This window comes from Pseudophryne corroboree, chromosome 1, assembly GCF_028390025.1.
Source record: "Pseudophryne corroboree isolate aPseCor3 chromosome 1, aPseCor3.hap2, whole genome shotgun sequence".
NCBI lineage: Eukaryota > Metazoa > Chordata > Amphibia > Anura > Myobatrachidae > Pseudophryne > Pseudophryne corroboree.
Genome location: NC_086444.1, coordinates 689,590,737 through 689,596,757, shown reverse-complemented (window position 1 = coordinate 689,596,757; position 6,021 = coordinate 689,590,737). Strand labels below are relative to the sequence as shown.

General features: G+C 40.7%; 1 long non-coding RNA gene across 2 annotated transcripts in view; it reads right to left on the bottom strand.

Annotated features, from left to right (window-relative positions):
* LOC134935019 (uncharacterized) overlaps positions 1–1,276 on the bottom strand; it is a 23,065-nt gene extending 21,789 nt beyond the window's left edge. The window contains exon 1 of one of the 2 annotated variants that reach the window (XR_010179868.1): positions 851–1,276. This is a non-coding gene — a long non-coding RNA (uncharacterized LOC134935019). Of the gene's footprint in view, positions 824–850 lie in introns of those variants that run through there. The other variant, XR_010179898.1, reaches the window with a different exon arrangement.
* Positions 1,277–6,021: the final 4,745 nt, after the last annotated feature.

The following is a 6,021-nucleotide window of genomic DNA, read 5'->3' as shown; positions in this document are numbered from 1 at the left end:
GCAAGAAAGGTGGGGGACCTGGTGAGTTAATTACCATTAATTAATATCCAACCTTATCATAATGAAAGATATATGGGGGGAAAAGGGCCTGTTCTTAGAGGCAACTCTCATTATAGCCCACTGGTATGGAGAACAACCTCTTATCAGGGGTATTTTAGCTAGTCTAACATAAGGATTATTTAATATGATGTTACGATTAAGTACCATAGCCTTAATTCAAAATTATCAACAGGCATATTTTACCACTTTTTTCTCTTGATAAGGTGTCTAACAGTTTTAATAATCAGGGGTATATTGTTAAATACTTCTATATAAAGAACATGTAGTTGTGTACCTACAAATTATCAGTATGGTATCCAACCATTGATGCAATAAGTATATTCATTTTTTGAAACCCACGTACACAGTCTATAATAACAACATTCCTCTTGGGTCAATTATGGATGAAAAATGCAGATACAAATACAAGGTCCTTATAATTTCATATGGATCTGGAACCTGGAGAGTTAATTACATAGCAACAATTAGGACCTATATTCGGTTAGTCCTAATAGGAATACACATATATATAATCCCTCTAATAGGATCCACATGGCCAAGGAGTGTATATACACAGACAAATAGAACTATAGGGTGCTTACAAATTAACTAACTGCAAATGGACAGCTAGTGGAGATAATACTATGAGCACATAATTATGAAGTGTTGCATAAAAATATAATTATAAATGTATGTGTCCATTTGTTACAAATAATAATCAGTACACATTAATGCAAAGTAGGGGAAAATTCCAAAATCACATTGAACTAAACAGAGCCTTGCTCAGAATGTCATGGGGAAAAGACCTTACCTTCCACTAGACAGTCAGCAGTGATCCAGCATCCATGCAATGAAGCATGGGAACTGGAAACATGCTTATATAGGGAGAAGCCAAATGATCTCACTTCCCTCCCCAGTTTGATTGGTGCTTCAATTATCTATAAATAACTTATATTAGAAATATAATACGATCCGAAATAGTGCCTAATTAGATTAATAATATGTGGATGTCTTACAAAGTGTATAAATCCTTAATAGGTATTTATAAAATGTGCTGCATCTAGCTTAATTCATTAAATTACCCATAATTCCCTATTCACTATGTGTTAGAAAAGATATTGAGTGACAATTTACCAAACCAATCGGAAAAAATGAGGGCGGGACGTATAGTTTAACATTGTTCCTGCTTATTAAAACGATGGTCTAAATATATACCAACTCTTGGGGCATAAAGAATTCCCCTCACTACCCAAAGTAGCATTGATTACGTGGTGTTTTTTTTTTTTTTATCACACGGGCGCTGGAGCCGAAGACACTGTTCTCCGGCGCCGCAGGATGTTTACAGTCCGAGATGATGGGGAAGCCGTTCCCGTCACGTGACCGCATCACGTGATCGGAGGACGCTGGAACGGAGAGCGACTTGCGCTCCAGCTCCATAGTGACCAACACGTCACACCTCCTACAGAGGAGTTTAATTCTATGATCCGGTCACATGATCCAATCTACTGGGGCAGCACTGAATTTAAACAGTACAATTCAAGTTTTTAAGTATTAAACAAATATATGTGAACTATTAAGTGAGTTTAATAAGGTTACTAAAAATGAGCAAATTTTGCTATGGCGCTGATTATTTTATTAAATACAGAATAAACTCTTATGACAGCGTCCATTATTATAACATATAAACTCCCTATTAGTGATTCATAGTAATTACAATCTTAGTACTCAAAGATATAGACAAATGGGTTAACTTTACCTAAATTATGATTAAAGAGTACTATTAGAGTACTCATTTAAAAAATATATGGCTTTTAACATTCATAATGAACAAGGCTCAGTTTTTACATAGTAAGGGTGTTTTGTACATTTTACATATTGTTCAGTACACAAACAAATTGTTTATAGAGTTTCAGAATAGTCTTAAAGTGGTACACTACTGAAATACATTACCTAAACATCCCCCACCGATTGACCCTTAATATATACTTTGGGAGTGTCCAGCCAAAGCCCAAAGAAATGGACTAGAAACCTGGTAACTACACTCATATTAATATATGATACTCAAGAAAAAGAAAAAAGAGACAATAGAAGAACAGGGGGGGGGGGGGGGGATGAAGGCATAGATCCACTCCCTATAAAAGTCATATCTATGTTCTCATTAAGCCCATTCGGAATAAGAGTGTTCAGAGTATAGATTATAGATCCAATAAGATTCTCTCTGGGCCAAATATAGATCTCTGTCGCCTCCACTTTTATTTTCTTGAATATGATCAACAACTGTAAACGTTAGACCCTGGATATCCGAATTGTGATATTCCTGGAAATGTCTAGGGAGACTGTGATTTTGGACTTTATTTCTTAAATGTTCTTGAATTCTTATTTTCAAACTCCTCTTGGTCTTACCAGTGTAAGAAAGCTTAAAAGTACAACTGATTTTATAGATAAAATAATTCGTGTTGCACGTGAAAATGGTCCTCAACTTATGAGTTCTCATCCTTTCATCCTTCCAAAAGAAATCCTTCTTATCTATGTGTCTACAACAAATGCATTTATTGCAAGGGAATAATCCCGTTCTTGTCATTAAAGGGTGTTTGACAATATTATCACTAGTGGATTGGCAAGATTGTAACTGACTTGGGGCCAAAATGTTCTTAAGGTTTTTTGACTTCCTAAATACCATGTTGGGTCTCTCTGGAAGATGTGGTCCAAGTATAGGATCCTTAAGTAAAAGCTGCCAGTGTCTGTTCAAAATGTGTCTAATTTTCATGTTTTCTTGATTAAATTGTGTGATGAAGGGTCTCTCATTATTCTGATTGTCCTTAATTTTTCTTTCAGTTGTGAAGAATCTGTTCCTCACACAAACTGCAACCAGGCGCTTAATAAATAATTAAATTCAATTAATATATCATCAATTAATTATTAAGAATCTGTTCCTATCTAGCTTTGATGCTCGGATTTGATCCTTCCGGAGCTCAGCTTCTCCATATCCCCTATCCACAAACTGCTCCACTAATGCGGACGATTGTTCCCAATAACTGGTCATGTTGTTACAATTCTTCCTCATTCTCGTAAACTGGGAGAAGGGTACTGTTGTCTTCCATCTAGTGAGATGACAGCTGTTATGTGGTATGAAGCTATTGGCGTCGGTTTCTTTAAAGAAGGTTTGAGTGTTCAATATTCCTCCATCATCAATGCTAAGAAGGATATCAAGGTAATCCATTGTTGAGGGATGTTGTCTGTACGTAAACCCCAGGTTATATGGATTGTCTTGAATACAGGAAATGAAACTAGCAAGTGTCTCTAACTCGCCATCCCATATTAGAATCAAATCATCGATGTATCTTTTGTAAAATTTAATGTTGGAGTGTCTGAAATCATCCTCAGTATATATGTACTCTTGTTCTCACTGGTCCATGTATATATTCGCATACGATGGGGCAAATTTCGTCCCCATCGCAGTTCCTTGTTTCTGAAGGTAATAATACCCTTCGAACTCAAAGTAATTGCGATTCAAGACAAACCAGATACTTTACAACAAAAATTCTCTTTCATCTTCAGTGACATTATTGTCAACTGTTAAAATTCTCTCAACTGCTTTTAATCCCTTGGAATGTGGGATAGAAGTATACAGGGCTTGAACATCGATTGTGACCCATCTATAGGAGGGGAGCCAATGGACTTCACTCAGGTTCATTAGGAGACTGGTTGAATTTTTCAAATACGACTTCTGTTTTCTCTAACGTCCTAGTGGATGCTGGGGACTCCGTAAGGACCATGGGGAATAGACGGGCTCCGCAGGAGACAGGGCACTTTAAGAAAGAATTTGGATACTGGTGTGCTCTGGCTCCTCCCTCTATGTCCCTCCTCCAGACCTCAGTTTGAATCTGTGCCCGGACGAGCTGGGTGCTACTTAGTGAGCTCTCCTGAGCTTTCTATAAGAAAGTATTTTGTTAGGTTTTTTTATTTTCAGGGAGCTCTGCTGGCAACAGACTCCCTGCATTGTGGGACTGAGGGGAGAGAAGCAGCCCTACTCACTGCAGATAGGTCCTGCTTCTTAGGCTACTGGACACCATTAGCTCCAGAGGGATCGTACACAGGATCGCACCCTTGGTCGTCCGATCCCGGAGCCGCGCCGCCGTCCCCCTCGCAGAGCCGGAAGACAGAAACCGGGTGAAAGAAGCAAGAAGACTTCGAAATCGGTGGCAGAAGACTCCAGTCTTCATATGAGGTAGCGCACAGCACTACAGCTGTGCGCCATTGCTCCCACACTACACCCACATACTCCGATCACTGTAAGGGTGCAGGGCGCAGGGGGGGGGCGCCCTGGGCAGCAATTAGAGACCTCTTTGGCAAAAGTTTGCATAATATACAGTTGGGCACTGTATATATGTATGAGCCGCCGCCAAAATTGTACATAAAAGCGGGACAGAAGCCCGCCGTCGAGGGGGCGGGGCTTCTTCCTCAGCACTCACCAGCGCCATGTTTTTTCTCCACAGCATGGCTGAGAGGAAGCTCCCCAGTCTCTCCCCTGCAGTTACACGGTAGAAGAGGGTAAAAAGAGAGGGGGGGCACATAATTAGGCGCAAAAATCAATATAAACAGCAGCTACTGGGTTAACATTAAGTTACTGTGTTATTCCGGGGTTAATAGCGCTGGGGTGTGTGCTGGCATACTCTCTCTCTGTCTCTCCAAAGGACCTTATGGGGGAATTGTCTTCAGAAGAGCATTCCCTGAGTGTGTGGTGTGTCGGTACATGTGTGTCGACATGTCTGAGGTAAAAGGCTCCCCTAAGGAGGAGATGGAGCAAATATGTGTGAGAGGGCGTCTCCGTCGACAACGCAGACACCTGTTTGGATATGTGTAATTAAGTGCTAAGGTGAATTTATTGCACAAAAGATTAGAGAACAGACAGGAAATCCACCCATGTCTGTCCCTATGTCGCAGAGACCGTTAGAGTCTCTCAATGCTCACTATCCAAAATAATAGACACTGATATCGACACGGAGTTTGACTCCAGTGTCGACTAAGATAATGCAAAGTTACAGCCAAAATGGCAGAAAAGTATTCAATATATGATTATTGTAATAAAAGATGATTTGCATATCACTGATGACTCATCTGTCCCTGACACAAGGGTACACATGTTTAAGGGGAAGAAAGCTGAGGTAAATTTCCCTCCTCTCATGATGAAAAAGAGCGGGAATCTCCAGACAAGAGACTGCAGTTTCCCACAAAGAATTCTCAGGCAGTATCCTTTCCCCACTAGGGCCAGGATATGATGGGAATCTTCCCCTTGGGTGTCACGTTTGCCCAAAAGGTAGCTCTGACGTAACAGCTATTCTCAGGGATCCTGCAGATAGCGTGCACATTCTGGTACACTACTCAGACCGGCGATTGTGTCGGCATGGGTTTATAGCGCTGTAGCAGCGTGGACAGGTACCTTATCAGCAGAGATTGAGACCCTAGTATGCATATAGATATATATATGGATATATATATATATATATATATATATATATTAAAGATGCTGTCTTAAGAGATATGTATATATAAAACATGCCCAAAGAGACATGGGTATACTGGGTCCTAGAGTCAAAGCTATGTCGATTTCTGCTTGACGTATCCTGTAGAATATGCAATGGACAGATGATGCTGACTTAAGAGGCATATGGAAGGATGAGGATTGTGTGGAGAAGGGTTCTCAGACCTGGTCTCCACAGCTATAGCTGGTAATTCTGATATTTTGCCTTATATTCCTGCACAGCCTAGGAAAGCACGACATTATCAAATGCAGCCTTTCGAATAAAGAAACAAGAATGTCCGAGGTGCGTCCTTTCTTGCCAGAGGCGGGGGCAGAGGAAAGAAGCTGCACAACACAGCTAGTTCCCAGGAACAGAAGTCCTCCCCGGCCTCTACAAAAATCCACCGCATGTCGCTGGGGCTCCAAAGGCGGAGCTAGGCCCGGTGGGGGCACGCCTTCGT